General features: G+C 35.8%; 1 protein-coding gene and 1 pseudogene across 1 annotated transcript in view; both read right to left on the reverse strand.

Moving 5' to 3' along the window:
- Nucleotides 1-17,758, reverse strand: part of LOC120587637 (uncharacterized) — a 419,915-nt gene that overhangs the window by 175,422 nt on the left and 226,735 nt on the right. The gene's annotated exons all lie outside the window — the stretch shown is intronic.
- On the reverse strand, nucleotides 14,024-14,142 carry LOC120587826 (uncharacterized; annotated as a pseudogene).

Consider the following 17,758-nt stretch of genomic DNA (forward strand, 5'->3'; position numbering starts at 1 on the left):
AGGCGGGAAAGCCGTATTCCATCCAACTGCTCATGTAAAGGCTCCTGGGCTCCTTCAACCACCTCTGATTCAAAGGTGTGCTCAGGGCAGGTTTTTTTTAATTACTGTATCTTCTTCTGCATCCATCCCCTCAATACCATTCTTAAACACAGCAGTGAACTTGGAGCTTTAAAAACCCATGGCCTAGTATTTTTAAACCTTGAATTTCTACTTACTAGAGTCAACTATTAAAGAATAAGTGTTTCAGCCAGAAGGAAATGTTTTAAACCCATGTTGACAAACTTTGGGAAGTATTGGCTGAGCGGTAACTGACAACAGGACCTCCGCGTATAGACTCACAAAAGAAATTCGGAGAATCAAAGCAGCAGCAGGGTATAACGGTGAGGTCAGAGACAGGCTTCACCATCTTCCTCACTGCCCAGTTATCCTAGGAACAAGTCTGTGCTCTTGTCCTTCTCATTCTGGTCTGTTGCCTCTGAAAACACCACACACTCAGTGCTGGCAGACAAGCAGCAGCTCTGGAGATCCCTGTAGATGTGAATGTCAGAGAGTCAAGGGTTCAAGATCCAGATCAATTCCTTCATTTTACAGACCAGGAAACTGAGACCTCACTGGCTATGTGATGGTCTATGGTTACCCAGCTAGACAGTATCAAAACCAGAAATAAAATCAGAAATAAGATCTTGAGAGAATCAACAGCCATGAACAGCTAAAGGAGGGGACAGGCATCCAGTCCTCAGACTTTCTCTGTTCAATATACATCCCTCTACTTCAATATCTATAAATGGAACAATGGCAAACTCATTTCTTTTTCCCTATTTGGAAAGAAACTCAGGAATAAAACAGCATCTCATCAAGGAACTCAATCAGGTCTCATTTAAGTAGCCATTTTAAAGTCATGACTTAGTCTTTCACATGTAAAGCTTAAACCTGAATTTTAAAAACACAGAAATATCATCAAATACTCTGTATATATAGAAGATCTTATGGAAATCTATAAATTTAGGGGTGTGATGAAGATCTAAGATGAATGTTTTGTCAATTTTATTAAAATTAAAGAAAGAAGGATAGTGCCATGTTTCAGTGAATGAATAAAAGTAAAATAAATCCCAAGAAACAGAAGAATAAGAATCCAGGGGAAATAAGAAGATGACCATAAAAATCTAATTTGCTGGCATTTTATCTGTATTACTCTAACCACAGCAATGGAGTTGCACTTTTTCTTATGAGTGGAACAGGGATTTAGGAGAGCTTCATTTATATATAATTTAAATTATAACAGTTTTCAAACTAATGCCAGAATGCATACAACTCCAAAATAAATATGCACTGCTGATGTTGTTCTTTGAGGCACCATCTTTGTTTATCAGCACCTCATTCCCAGAAGTGACACCTCAATTTGCCCAATAGAAGGCTTATAACTTGGAAGCATCTTCTCTCTCCTTCACCCACCACCCTATGTCCACTCCATATCTAAATCCTGCCAACACTCCAGGGGTGGCTGGGCATGACAATAGTAGATTTGGATATGATCATTGTATTTTTGCAATACACTAACTTTAACCTAAGACAATCTAATCCACCTGTAAAAAGGAACGATAAGTTCCCATTCTTACTTTTCATCCTGTAAATTGGCCAAAACAAATATATTGGTGGAATCACTTGTTCCTATCTGGTTGTTATAGGATATGTAGACTTTTAGCAAAGTTTTCTTGGACTTCACCTTTTTTCTAGCCCTGTAGCTCTTACCCTTTCTTCCATTTCTTCACCAACAGATGCCTGAAGTAGTTTTCAACTTACATACTTGTTCCCTATCTTCCTCTCTCTTTAACCTCTACAATCTAGCTTATTTAGACTTAGATCCAGGGAAATTGAGCCACATTTTTACCATTTGTTGGCATCACTTCAAACCAACACATAGTAACTAATATGCTACCACATGTAAACAGGAGACAAAGAAAATGATTTGATCTAAATATTTGAGACACCGGTAAATACAAAATCTCTTCCCTTCATGAGGATGTGTATTTGAACATACATTGAGTGAAGGAAGATGAATTGAGGAAGTTTGTGTCATATTTTAGGGAAAGGACTGCTAAAACTCTCTCACTAGGCCATCTGGGAATTTAGAGTTATCTGTACCAGAGAGTAGAAGATCTAAAATGTTCATTTCAGAAGATCAGACATAGCTCTTTGTGCACCTATCAGCATGTATATGTAGACAATCACTCCAGGGAGATGGAGATTGAGCAGCAGCCCGGATTTCCTGAGACATCTTGAACTATTTTTTGAATGTTTGGGGTTTGGCAAATAAATGCATTGTGCCCCAAGCACCTTTTTCCCTTCATTTAAAACCCATGTGTATTGGAGAGGAAATTTAATCCTTATGTTCCTGATTCACTTATGCTTAACCCATCAAAATCCAACTTGGTGGGAACCGTCAGATGCCCATGAGCCTTCTGAACCTTGTGTAATAAACTGCTTGGAGCCATGTTTTCTTTGAATTTCAGAAACCACAATGAGGAACTATTTTCAGTGGCTTTAGTCAAAGGAACAAGATGGGATTTTGATTTTTCCCTCAGATTTGTCCACAACCAACAACTTCTAACATGGGTCAGACACATCGCCATGCCTTGTATTTAGTTCTTGCCAGTAACCTGAGATCCAGAGACCACCGTTTTCTGAAAAGTCAACAAATATGGACTGAAATCCAACTCTGTGCTGAGCACTGTGTGAGTGTCTGGCACTGGGTCCTGGTGTTCTCACCAGTGGCTATCCAGCCTCTCCCTCTTCTGCATCTCTGAGAGGCCCTCTTTCCCTCTGCGACAGTCTAAATGTATAGGAGAGACTGTTCATTTGTAAAGAGTAGTGGAGAATAATAGAAAAGAGAAAAATATCAGGAAATAGAATCCTATGCAGGCAAACAGAGCCTAATAATCTATACACTAATGGCATGGATTATGAGGACTTTTGCAGAGTATGACCAAATTCAGGCAGTTTATATAATCATTCGGAGTTGTATCTTTACTTCAAACCTAATGTGGAAATTATGATCGCTTTTGGCTAACTCAATTACCTACATCAGTCAGTAGTAGATGAAAGAAGAGTCATAACTAATATGAAAGCAATTATTATCCAAATTTGGCTTTTGATTTCTCTGTAACAATTATAGGTAAATTCAAACATCTAATCCTTTCTTTGCCTGGACCTGAATCTCACTAACACGTGGGAGACAAAGACAGAGAACAATTTATTTCTAGCTCACCTGTCCCTGGTTTCTTGCCTAAATGGATAAATGGTAGGAGAAGAAGCCAGGTGATCTGACCTGTCCACATATACCCCGTTCACAGGTAATCAGGAGCTAGCTTTTCTCCCTGCAGCATGAGCCAGGCCTTAGAATTTCCTGGCTTGGCCTACCACCTTTCCAACCTGGTGTTTCATTAAGATCAGAGTGCTCGTAAACGTCTTTCTTGGAGCTCACATTTCCCCCACACCCCTGAAGGTACATCATGTCTTTCCCTCGAGTCTCACAACTCACAACATATGGAGTAGAAAAGAAGGGCATAAGGGTGTTCTGTATTTCTATTGAGACCATTGTGTTATTTGCACCGCTTCATTTCATCCAGAACCCTACTCTGGGCTGACTAGCTTTTCAACATTGACTAATTTCAAGATTAGTGAAAGTACAATTTCCAGCATTACAGTGGTTTTTATTGTTTCTCCCTGGTCTCTAAGCAATATATGCCATCAAAAGAGAAAGGCTAGAGGTTTCTCTTGTGAATTCAGCCCCAAAATGGAAAAAAATAATAATTTGAAATCCAGAAAGAGAAATAAAAATTAGATTAAAGAAGGAAATTCCTGAGTTGGAAGAGACCACCTATCTGACGAAAGTGAAAACGGGATGCAGTCAGGCCAGGTGCAGGAATTCCCACCATATTGTCCCTGACATGAGTTGTCCAGCCTGAACTGCCTCCATCCAGGGAAGCTGTCATAGAAGGGGTACTTAAGCGTTTGAAATCAGACTGACCTGGGTTCAAATCATAGCCTACCTTTTACTGTCCATATCACTCATCTTTATAGGCAACAAGGTTTATCACCTACACGATAGGAATAATACCTTCTTCTTAGGGTTATCATAAAGGTTGAATAGACTCTGGATTTAAAGTGTCTAGTGAGAGGTGGTACAAAGTAGAAGGTAGTGGAATGGTAACTATAAAATATCTAGTTCACACACCTCACTGTTTTTCCAGGAATTTTCATTGGTTGATCTTTCAAGTTAAAAATTGAAAGTTACTGTTACTGTCAAACATGTTACCTAGAAGAAATAACAATCTCTTTCAGTGATTGTCTTTTTGATGTATATTAATTAGTATGTCAGCCTAGCTTTTTAATATGATAGGGACATGAGATAGATTTTAATGGCTAGAAGGAAAAGGAAGAAATTTGGAATATGGTATGCTGGTGTTAAAGGATAAACTGAAGCATATTAAATTTTTAAGAGTGTATTGAAGGAAAATTTGATTCTAATTGGACAACTAGAAGCAGTTAGGAGTGCTCCACCAACAGGAGCTAAAAGAAAGATTTTTGTAGAGAAGACACAGAAGCAAAGCAAGGAAATTATTTGATTGGCTATAGCACAAGCACTTGCATTATTCGGGAATGAATAACTAGTTGGTTATTGTGATTGGTTGTCCCTATGTGTCTATTTCTTAACCTTGAGGCATTACAGGCTTAGAGCTTGGTTTGCTTACATGGGCTAGTAAGGCATTAAATCCACCTCAGTTTAATGACCTCTTTGTTTAATTAAACACTGGGAAAGCAAATTCAAATGGGCACTAATTGTCGAGATTCCAGGAAGTCAGGATGCCAAGTGACAGTGGGGAGCCAGGACAACGGAAAATGGCAGAAGGGATTAGAGACTCTGTATAAGGAGAAATTTCATAATTTTGCCTTGGAGCCCAAGATCAAATCCTGGCACCATCAATTCGTGTTTGTATCACTGATATATCTTGTGCAACTCTGCCTGGAGCCTAATTTCTTCATGGGGTCCCTCCCCGCAATGTTCATAGCCAGAGTAGAATAAATGTGGATAGATGACCCGGGGTCTTTATATTGCTCTTTTGTGACAAATACAAGCGGTAGAGTCCCTATTCAGAAACCTTAGACCAGCGACAGAATATAAAATAACTGCTTGAACCTCACTATCTAAATGACGAACACTGTCACACACGCCTGCCTCATCAGGAAGGGGAGAGGAGGCAATGGGGTCCCAGCAGCACGGGGAGATTAAAGGGTTTGGATAAGTGTGATTTAGTGACTGCTTTCTGGAACCCGATACATTTGCAGACCACATCAAAGTTCTCTCCCTGCTAGGCCAGAAGTTTTCCACCCACAGATGCACTGGTTTTATGAAAAAGATATTTGGTGGGGGACTCACACATTTCATAATGGTCTTCCATTCTGTGAAGAATTGCTTTACATAAGATGGTGTCAAGCTATTTTTCAGACCTGCTGAGGACAAAAGGAGTGTGCTGAGACTGATTACAAAAATGAACATATTTAAAATGGCTATTATAAAGTCTGAAAGAGCGAAAGAATTTGACGTCATGCAGATTTTCATTGTGTTTTCTTACCTGTGTCTTTTAAGATCTGAGGACATGAGAAATGGAAGACTAAGGGAAGAAAAATTTTCACCTAGTCTTTCTGGTTTGAAAAAGATTTTCCTTGGGGTATAGTAGGATATGGGATTAAACAGTGGTAAGAAGACTATAAAAAGATGCTGAAACTAGGGCCGCATCGGTCTCCCAAAGACGTGAAAGTTTTCTTGGCCAAAATTATTTCTTGTCTTAGAAATATCAAAGGAGAAACTTTGATTTCTTATATCAAGGTGTAGATAGGTTCCCACTGACCGCTGATATAGTATTGTGTTGAAGCCGAATTACTATTCTAGGATAGGTTAATTATTTACTATTCACCCCTGCTCCATCTCATTTTCTGCCATTTATGCCCTGCTCTGCTCTCTGGCCATCTGATCCCCACAGATTGCTTTACCCAGGTTTCCTTGGCAGCTAGCTTTAGATGTTTTAGGTATGACCATTTGAAGACATTGACAGGATATTAAAAGGTAGAGAAGTGATGTCAGTAAAATGGTAGAGTAAGGACTTTCGAAATATTTTCTCCGGAAAAGCAACCAAAAATTTTTCAAAAATGGTCACAACCAATTGTTTCAGAACTCTGTAAATTAATCAAAGCTTGTAGCAACCCAGTAGCTTTTAGTCAAGAAAAATGGATGAATCTCAGTACGAGCAGCAACTCTTACCCTAGTCCCAGCCCCACCCCCCCACTTTAGTCATAGCCTTGAAAAATAACATCTTGCATTTTGGAACCTGACAGAGTGGAATAAAGCTGGAGCTCTTTCAAAGACTCTTTCCCAAAGAACAATAATTATTTGACCTGTCTCATGGTTCTCTAGTAGACCTCACTTAAAAAGTTTTATTTTACTCAAAAGTCTTTGTTTCACGCACCTCAGAACTTACCTAATACTAAAGTATGGCATTTGTCGAAATCATTTATCTGTTAGTTTTTTAATATAGATGCTGCCTGAGGAAATACAGGCGAAACAATAGGCAAACTAAAAGCTTTAATAAAAGCTAGACAATGAGTTGTCTACAGGGGCTTGGAAAAGTTTCAGCATACTCTTGGAAATCTAGAAGGACATGCCTATGCATAGGGCTATGCCCATGTTCACAAAATACCTGAGAAGGCCCTGGCTGACTTTGAGGTTCTATACAAGCAGGAAATCAGTGAAAACAACCCAAATGTCCATCGATTTAAGAATGGATTTTAAAATGTGGTATACCCATACAATGGAATATTATTCATCCATAAAAAGGAATGAAGTACAGCATAGGAAATAAATATTGTAATAAATATGTATGACAGGTGGGTACTAGATTAATCAGGGGTAAGGATCACTTCATCAATTATATAAATGTCTAACTGCTATGCTATACATCTGAAATTAATATAATATTGAATGTTAACCGTAATTGAAAATAAATTTTTAAAAAGGAATGAAGTAGTAATATATACTACAATATGGATAAACTGGAAAACATTAAGCTAAGTGAAAGAAGAAAGACCCAAAAAGCCACATATTGTATAATTCCATTCATATGAAGAAATGTCCAGATTAGAAAAATCCATACAGACAGCAAATAGATTAATAACTGCCAAGGGCTGGAGGAAGCAGACAATGGGCAGTGACTACTAGTAAGTTTGAGATTTTTTTAGGAGGGGGAGGAGCGGGGAGGGTGATGGAAATGTTCTGGAACTGGATAATGGCGATGGTTGCACAATGTTGTGAATATACTAAAACTACTGAATTGCATACTTTAAAAAAGTGAATTTTATGTTATGTGTAATTTTACAGGAATTATATCTCAATTTTTTAAAAACATGGAGGTGAGGGAGGATGAGATATTTCTCCTCTCTCTTACTTTTCATTTAGGTCTCTGGCAGCAGGCATGCTCTTCTTGGTCTAAATTTTTCACTAGGCAGTCCCTCCACCATAGCTTCAGCTCACACTGGGTGCCAGGAACATTTCTTCTTCTAGTCCTTTCGTCTAGAAGTGGTAATGGTTTCTCAGTCTTATTCTCTGGGTGCCTCAACTTCTTTTTTCCCTTAACCCTCTGACACTACTAAGAGTAGTCCCTTCATTAGTCACAGACCAACTCAGTGATTTCTGTTTCCTGTTAGGATCTGACCGATACACAGGTGATGTATCTGATAGTGAAGCCATGTTCTTTGAAGCTCCAATACTCTAGAATAGGCTCCAATGGAGGATGGATAGGACAATAGGATTCTCAAGAAATATTGATCTTTGCCAATATCCCCTTCTCAGCCCCATTGTCATCCCATTCTCTACTATCTTGGGTAATTTCATCTCCCACAATGGCTTCAGCTCTCACCTCTGTACCAATAACTATTCAGACTGGGATTTCTTTCCCTAATTAGATTCCTGACTTTTAGACAAACATTTCTAATTATGTGATTACAGTTTCCCCGTGAATGTCTTGCCAATATCTCAACTCAGTATGAACACTTGGCAATTTTAGTGAATGGCACCACTATCCATCAGTTCAAATTAGATACTTCAACATTATTTTCAAGTCTACTCTCTTTCTCATTGTCTAAATGAACCTCGAATCCCACTTACACTTTAGAGATATTTAGGAGTAAGTCTTCAATTCCCCTGTTTTCCTCATCTTTTATTCTTATTTCTAAATATCTTCACTATGACCAGTTTCTTCTTTACAGGATGTTTGCCTACATATCCACAATACCATAAGCACTCTCAAAAAATTTAACATTATTGCCATATTATTTAATATATAATAAATATTCAAATTTTCCCAATTAACCTAATAATGTATTTAATGGTTAATTGTTTTCAAGCAAAAATCAAATATAGTATTTTTTATTTGTCATATTCTTTTATTCATTAACAATTCCCTCACTTTTTTTTCTTTCATAAGAGTGAGCTTTTTGCAACAACACCCTGACAAATTATTCTGTAGCCAGTCCCATAAATTTAGATTTTTCTAATTGTTTTTTCATTTTTAAATTCTGATTAGACACACTTGACAATAATACAACATAAATGATGTCAGGTTTTTCTCAGTGCATCACATCAGGAAGCATATAATGTCAGATTATTCCATTATGGGTAATGAGGTTCAACTAATGGTTAAGATGATATCCAAAAGATGTTTTTCCAAAATAGAAATACCTTTTTTTTTTTACAATCAGTAAGTAACTTGTGAGGTTAAACTTTAAGACTGTATTAATATTTTGTTACTCAAGAAATTTTCACCAAATGATTTTAGCATGAATTGTTGATATTTGCCTGAATCAATCATTACATCACTGGTGACATAATGGTTATTTTCTAATTCTATCATTCCACTAGCGTTTTTCTGTAAAGAACTCTTCTTCACCCTCCTACCTCATTTTGTTTTATTTCCTTGTTTGTTTTTTAAATATTTTTTAATCCAACATAATAAAAGACATTATTATAATTGTTCCTTCGATGCTCAATCTTTCCCTAATTTGACTACTGGTAACTTCTTCAAGTTGGCTCCTGTATTCATTTTGTACGTCGCCATTGGTTTTTGAGCTCGTTTTTGCTTCCTAGGACAATAAAATATTCCAGATTCAACTTGCATTTTTCTTTCCTCACGACTCATTGAACGGAGCTAAGAAATACAAGTATGTAAATCATGAGTTCATTCTGATACCGTCAAATCCAATGCAGAGAGCTCTTCGTCTCCTCCCATTCCTTATCTTTAGCCCCCTTCTTTCATGATAAAAACCGTGGTCCTAACTATACCCAATGTTGACTCTTTTGCTCTACAATTTGCACAAACTAGTGTGGAAATTGATACACTAATACCACAACCAACAACAAACCTACCAAGCAACGTCTAAATTTTTTGCATTTATATTTTGTCCTTAGACCGTATCCTACTGAGCATGTGCAGCAAGAGTTCTGTGTTCATTTAACTGAGTTAATTCTTTTTTCTTTGGGGCTATGTTATCAATTGCTTGTATAATAGGATACATTTGTTTCTCTTTTTGTTCAAATTGGGGAAGTTCCTAGTTTATTAAATCTTATGTTTGAATATTTATAACTTTATCATGACTTAAAAGTCAAAACTATTTGAAAAGGTATACTTAGAAAAGTGTCACTGCTTCTCAGCCCCTCCACCCTTTTTTCTCTCCTACCCTACACTTGTTATGCAGGCAAGTTTTTCATGAGCTTTTGGTTTATTCTTCCCATGTTTCCTTTTTAAAAGTAAATGTGTGTGTATTCTTCTTTCTTATTTCCCTTCCTTTCTTACATAGAAAGGAGCCTACTACATGTACTATTTTTTACTTTGTATTTTTTTATTTGAAATATATACTGGAAATAACTCTGAACAATTAATAAAGAGCTCCATTCTTTTTTATAGTCGAATGCTTACTCAAGTGCATGGATGTAAAAAAATACAAAAAAAAAAACATTTTATGTATTGATATTCAGATCATTTCCATTATTTTATGGCTACAAATAATAGCTTAATAAATAAACTTGTGCATGTGTTTTTTGTTTGTTTTCGAGGGCTAGTTTCAGGATAAATTTCTGGGGGTCAGATTGCTGGATCAAAGGGTAAACGTTGCACAGATAATTTTTTAGATATTGCCATATTTTCCTCCAAACGGATTAGAATATTTAAGTTCTATGAGCAATGAATGTGCCTGTGTTACAGGCTGACTTTTATGCCCCCAAAATTCATATGTTAAAATCCTAACACCTGGTACCTCAGAATGTGACTATATTTGGAGATAAAGCCTTTAACTTAAAATGAGGCCATTAAGATAAACCCTAATCCAATCTGACTGGTGTCATAAGATGTGGGTGCATAGAGAAAAGACCATGTGAAGATACAATGAGAAGGCAGGCATCTACCAGCCAAGGAGAGAGACCACAGAAGAAATCAAACCTGCCAACAACTTGGTCTTGGACCCCTAGCCTCCAGAACTATGCAAAAATAAATTTCTGTGTTTAAGTCACTCATCGTGGTATTTTGTTGTTGCAGCCTTAGGAAGCTAATACGGCTTGTTTCTCCACAGTCTCACTAACACTGTGTTTCTAAACTTGTGAATTTTTTCCTCTTTGATATAAGAGTAGAGTTTTAATCAACATTAATTTTATTATGAGTGGAGTTGAGCATATTTTCATGTGTCTAAGAATCATTTTCCTATATATTTCTGAAAATTGGTGATCTTTGATTTACAGCTCAATTTTTAAAAATACTTTATATAATAGATAATCATTTATCTCTGATACATCATGTTGCAAATATTTTCTCCCAGTCAGATATTTTTCTTTTGATTTTGCTTGTTCTTTGCCATGTAATCCTTTTTTAATTTCATGTAGTAGAATTTATCAATCTTTTCTTTTTGCATTTGGATTTGGAGTCACATTCTGTAAACATTTTCCCACACTCAAGTTACAAAAACTTTCATTCATGTTTTCTTCTAGTACTTGTAAAGCTTTTTTATTTTGTATTTTTACATTTCTATCTCTCATTCTTTTAGAGTTTATGGTATATAGTATAAGGTATGAACCCAGTTTTATCTTTTCCCAAATGGCTATCAGCTATTCCAACACCATTTATTAAAAAGTGCACCTCATCTCCAGTGATTTGAAGTACCATTATTTATTGGATAATACATTTTTGTTCACACTTGAATTTATTTCTGGAATTTCTGTTTTGTTTTTCTGGTCTTTCTATTCACATGCCAATACCACACTGCGTTAACCATCGAGTATTATAGTATGTTTTAAGATCATGCAAAATCATTCTCCCTCATTGATCCCCCTTCTCCCCTGCCCAAGGTTTCCTAGATATTCTTGTGTGTTTATTTTTCAACATGAATTTATCTCCAGAAAGAAAAAAAAAACAAAAGCTTGATAGCATTTTCCTTGCAATTTATTATTTATTATTTATTATTTCCTTGCAACTTTTTATTATTTATTATTTCCTTGCAACTTTTATTACTTATTATTTATTATTTCCTTGCAACTTATATATTAACAAGAAAAAATGGCATCTGAATGATGTTGAGTAGGTCTCTCCAAGAACAACAGGTGCCTTTTTACTTCCTCAAGTCTATTTTGTCTTTTGATAGCTTTTTAAAATTTTACTCATTTGGATTTTGCATATTCCTTTTTAAGTTCCACCTTTTTTGTTGCAATTACGAGTTTCTCCTCTGATATCGTATCTTGTTTCAGCTATTTTTTTGTATGTATGAAGGCTATTGATTTTTATAATTTTATATTTTACTCTCATACTGAATTCCTTACCTAATTTCCATTTGTTTAATCACCAATTCTTGGACTTTAAAGCTTCACTGTTATTTCACCTACATATACAGAGAGTTTTTCCTCTCAAATTCTTATTCCTTGATCTAACGGCTCCAATACAATGTTAAATAGCAATGAAGATAGAAGGCATCTTCAGTTTATTTCTAGTCTTAGCAGAAATGCCTTTCATGCATCCCCATTAAATAAAATGCTAAGTTTAGGACATTTATATGTACTTATCTACATATATACAGGAATTATACATATATGTATGAATGGATATATATGTAAATGTAAATCGTGTAAAGAAAGTATCCATCAGTTCCTATTTTACTGAGTGCCTTTTTCAGGAATGCATGCTAAATATTGGTGAAGGTCTATCAAATGAAGATAATCTTTAATTTTTATCTTTAAAACTATTAATAAAGTGAATTATATTAATGGATTTCTTCATATCAAAACTCCTTGCATTCCTGAAATTTAGTATCTAAGTTTTATTTTATTAAGGTGGTTTTGGATTTTTTTTCACTAGGGTTTTATTTAATTTTTGCATCTATATTTATAAGGGAGATTTGTCTGTAGTTTTCTATAAGATACATTATTATCATCATTATTATTATTATTAACTTATTAGGTTTAGGTATCAACATTCCACTTACTTCTTTAAAAGAATTTGGAAGTTTACCTTCATTTTCTATACTCCGGAACAATTTACGGAACATTGAGATTATTCGATCTTTGAAGGTTTGTAGAATTCCCCCGTGCAACCATCTGGTGCTGGTGTTTCTATATGGAATAATTTGTTGATAAATTTCTCCATCTTTTTCTACCCTGGAGAATAGTCTGTTTAAGCTTTCTATATTAAATGGGGTCTGTTTTGATAAATTACATTTTCATAGAGAATATTTCATAGTTTTCAAGTGTATTTGTATAGTTTTATAAAATAGTTCACTTATATTTTCATCTTTACAATGGTTATTTCCCTGTTTTTATTTTGTATGTTTGTGCTTTGCCTTTTTTCTCCAGTAGTTACCTACTGGTATGTCTAGTTTACCTTTTTTCCCAAAACAAGCAGCATTTTGATTCATTTATTAGTTCTATGTTTTTACTGTTTTCTACCATGTTAATTTCTTCTTCTGTCTGTATTATTTCCTTCCTTTAGATTTACTTTTTGATTTTTCTATATTTTTGAGTTGGAAATTAAATGTGTTTACTTTAATTATTTTTTATTAATTTAAGTATTTAAAACCATGGATTCTCCTCAGATCATTGCTTTAATTGTATCTCATTAATTCCAATATGCAGATTTTTCATTCTAATTATTGTTTTACCAATTCTGCAATTTCAATTGATACATCTCCTTTCAGTCAATAGTAGCTTACTAGAGAGTTGTTGCTGTTGTTGAATTTCCAGGTAAAATAACTTTTCTAAATTTTGTTATTAATTTCTACTTCATGGCACTAAGACTTTCTTTGTGACCCAATATGTGGTCAATTTTTGTAAACATTCTATTTGTGCTTTAAGAAGAAGTTATATTATCTATATTATCAAGGTTTGAGATTTGATATATAGCCATAATACCTACCTTATTGTGTTAATTAGATCTTTATACCCTTATTTGTTTATTTACATTTTTCTGAAATATCTTTGTTAGTCCCTTTACTCTTAGCCTTTCTAAGCTATTTTGTTATAAGTGTGTCTTTTATGTATCTCATAGAATTGTTTTTTGCTATGATTCAATTTGAACATATTTGAATGAGTGTTACACAATATATTAATAAATTGTGTTATAACTAATTTATTAGCATGACTGATGTACTTATATTTTATGTAAGATCGACTATGTGTATTATGTGTTTTTCCTCTATGCGGCTAGTTTTCCATGTCCCATTTTATATTTCTTTTGGTACTTAGGAAGGTTGGTATTTTATCATAGTGGTTACCTTTTTACTAACATCTATCATAATACCCTTAATCCTCTTTTTTTCCTTTTTTTCTTTTTTATTCTTTCTCTTTTTTTATTTTTTATTTTTTTAGGCGAGGCAACCCTTGGTTGATCTCACAGATTGCAAGGACCTTGTCAGTTTACAATCCCTTATTTTTTAATTTTTACGCCTACAGCACCTGGTTTTCCTAGGTGGTCTCCCATCTAAGTACTAACCAGGCCCAACTCTGCTTAGCTTCTGAGATCAGACAGGATGGGGCTTGTTCAGGGTGGCATGGCCTTAGACCCCTTTTTTCTTATTTACCCTTCTACTTACAGTTTTTTTCTGCTTTAAATGATATCATTCACTCTCGCCCATTATCTATGCAACAATGCATTATTTAAGTATTATCACAACATATCACAATTATACTCTTCCTCCATCCTTGTTTTAGGTATGAATTTACACTGACGTATATTCAAAATTCACTCTAAGTCCATTTGCAGAAGTTTCTCACTCCTGGTCCTATCTTGGTTGAATAATGTTAGCCCTCTAGTAGACCCCTCACAGAGAATAGTGTTCTCTGAGTTTTCACACACAGAAAACAGCCTCTCACAGTCTTGACCCATGGAGATGAGCACATCAACATAAAAAAAAACAATTTGAATAACACCTTTTTAGTTTCTTGAAAAGGCAACTCTATTGTTCTCTTATTTTATACGAAGTATGATGTTTACTTGATTTTCTTTTCTATGTAAGTGATTTGGTCTCTTGTTCTAGAGACCTAGAAAATTGTTTTTTCTTCTTTAAAGTCTAATATTTTCCTATTGTATGTCATGTAGTTCACCATTCCATGTTTATTTTCCCAGGAACCTGTGGTACCTTTAAAGATTCAGATTCAAGTCTTCTTGTAATTTTAGAAATTTGTCTTAAGTTAGAGTTTGAAATACTAGTTATTTTCATTTTAATACTTATCTTTTTCAGACTCCTGAAAGCCTATCTTCTACTAATTATTTTCTCTCTGATCTTTTTTGCTTTGTTCCTTATTTAATTTTTATCTTCTGGTGTCTTTTCATGATTGTTCTCAATGTCTCTTATATTTTCAGTCAAATTTATTGTTCTATGAGTGTCTCGTAATTTAGACTTTATTTCTAAGATGACTTTGTCTTATTCTTTTATTTCTTTCCTGAGTGAATTCAACATTTACTTCACATTTTTCATGGCTTTTTGTCTATTTCTGTTCTAACTTTGGAACTCTTCACTTAAATTTTTGTTTCATATTTTCAAATACTTGTTTTAGGACATTTGATTTAGTTTGCATGTTAAAGTTTTCTTCTGCTTCATGCTTGATGTTGATAGGAACATTTGCATCTGCTGAAATGTTTGGATTCTCATATTTTGTTTTCCTAGTGGCTTTGTATGGATATTGTCTGCCATTTTCTGTTCATTTTTAAGTGTTTAGATATACAATTGTATGTAGGCACAATTATGGCATTTGGGTGACTGACAATGTTTCTTAGTTCAAGAGCACCCTCTTCTGTTGGTTTAGAAAAGTGTAATTTCTTTCATTGATGGCAGGAGAAGAGTGGTATATTTTCTGATTTTTGAGATTCACTTTTATTTGGTGGACCACTCTCACTTTCTTATTTTCCTTCACTAACAAGCTTCCAAAAGCACTCCTGCCATGTAGCTTCCTCTCCTCTAGAAGTGATGCCTTTCCCACACTGCTAGCCCCTTCCCCATGCACTGTCAAGCTGTTCAATTCCCCAGAACCCAGTGTTTTCAACTACCTCGTCTGAGTTGTTATTATTTTTCACTCAGGTGTGAACTTATTTTTCTAGGGTTATTTGATCTGTGGTTCTGCCACACCAAGGCTCCCAGATACTCCCTCTTCTCTTTTCCATGTGTCTTCTGCCTGATTCTTTGTTCTAGAATGAAGTGGTCTGGAGTGGACCCTGGTGGACGTGGCAGTTTACTCTCCCACTGTAATGTAATTTGAAGCTTGTAGTATTCTCTCCCTCTGAACTAAGTATGATGTGTGTGTTTGTGTGTACGTATGAGGGAGGTACACAAAGAAGGAAAGAAATTGGAAGTCTTTATTGACTCAGGGAATTCTTAAAATTGCTTTAACTGTAAGAAAACTAACTTTTAGGATTACTAATAAAGCCTTACTAGCATTGGGTCCTTTCACCTCTAGGCCAGTTTTACCACCAACACCCTATGTGGCCTTGGACGAGTCATTTAACTTATCCAGATGCCAGTTTTCTCTTAGGGAAAGAACGTTGGTGTATTTCAACTGATATTCGATAAACTTTAGACTTCTCCATTTTTCTTACCATCTCTGGCTTTCTTTCTCATATTATGCACACAAATGAAATTTACTTGCATCTTACAACTCAGGCCTCAGCATCACAAAGAAAACTAGTCTGTGTTAACTAAGTCTTGGGAAAATTTAAATGTAAATGTGCTTCCCTGGCTGGTTTATAGAGATCTGAGGTCTCTGTTAATTCATTTTGCAGCTCTCTTGGGGATGAGGGATCAGTTGGGAGGTGCCACATGTCTGTGTTGCGGGTTTTTTTATAAGGTCAGGATTTTCCCTTTCAAACATACACACAGCCCTCACCAAGTCCAGGGACAAGCCGCTGCCAAGACCTGCTTTCGTCTTCTCCATTTGCTTCTGGGCCCAGAATCCTGTCTTGAACCCAACTCCCACGCTATGAAATATCTCCACTCCTAGAGGAGACCGTAATTTTAAATAAACCAAAGTACAGAAGGAACAGGGGAATTGAAGGGTAAATGTGAAACGTACAAGGTCACTATAACCATTCTTGCTCAATAAAGTGAATTTATGTAGTGTTCTCAGTTTTCATGTGGCCAAAATAATGATACATACTCCCCAACTCACAGTGGCTGAGACAATATGAGAAGATTTATCCCAGAGGAACCCTCCAGAGGTCATCTTGGCAATGCTCTTAACCTCACATCGAATGGCCCTCACCCATTATTAACAGATGCAAGTACTGAGTGGGTAGAGAGATCTTCCTATTCTTCAAGCCGTCAAGGTCAGGAGATGAGTCTGCCCCCTCAGTCACCTGTTCACGGGTTCCCACCACTCTGACATGCAGGAAGCCAAACAGAGATAGACTTTCTTTATCAGCATCCAATCTCCAGCCTTATTTATTCCAAAACTATATCCAACTGTCACTCATCAGCTTTCTATCTCCCTGCACCTGTGTCCGGAACACTGGCTGCAGTGGTGACAACAATAGCAGGTCAGCACAAACACACACACATGCACACATGTATGTAATGTACACACTGCTGCACACAAACACACGTGTACACACACATTCACAGATATATGCACACACATACACAGACATACACTCAATGACACATACACGCATGTACACCCATATAGTTTTGTAGAACGTCAGAGAAAAAAGGAAGATCTATTGAACAGGAACATATCCTTAGAGAAAGGATTAGGAAACCAGAGGTCAGAAAAAAGAGACTCACAAAGCCCACTGAACACCTCAAAATATTTCAGAGCTTCCTCAGCTACTTCTATTGTGTCTACCAACCCAGTTTCATTCCAGGGGTCAGAAAGGCTCTTTCTGATTTCGTTCTGTCCAAGTCTCTCTGACTAAACTCTCTGCATAAAAAAACAGAACAACATTCAAACACGAATCTGACCCTGATTGTCCTGCTTAAAATCCTTCATTGGTTTCTCATTTCCAAGCTCAGCTAAGTTAAGGCATGTCAGTAAATAGCTACTTTACCAAGTGAAATCTGCCAAGTGTGATAAGAAGTTAAAGAAGGAACTCAGTGAAAGGGGAAGTTTCTTCCAGTTAGAGATCCAGAGAAAGTTCCACAGAGAAGGAGATATTTTACCAAGCCTTGAAGGAGACATGGTGATATA

Source organism: Pteropus medius, unplaced genomic scaffold (assembly GCF_902729225.1).
Source record: "Pteropus medius unplaced genomic scaffold, Ma_sr-lr_union100, whole genome shotgun sequence".
Taxonomy (NCBI): Eukaryota; Metazoa; Chordata; class Mammalia; order Chiroptera; family Pteropodidae; genus Pteropus; species Pteropus medius.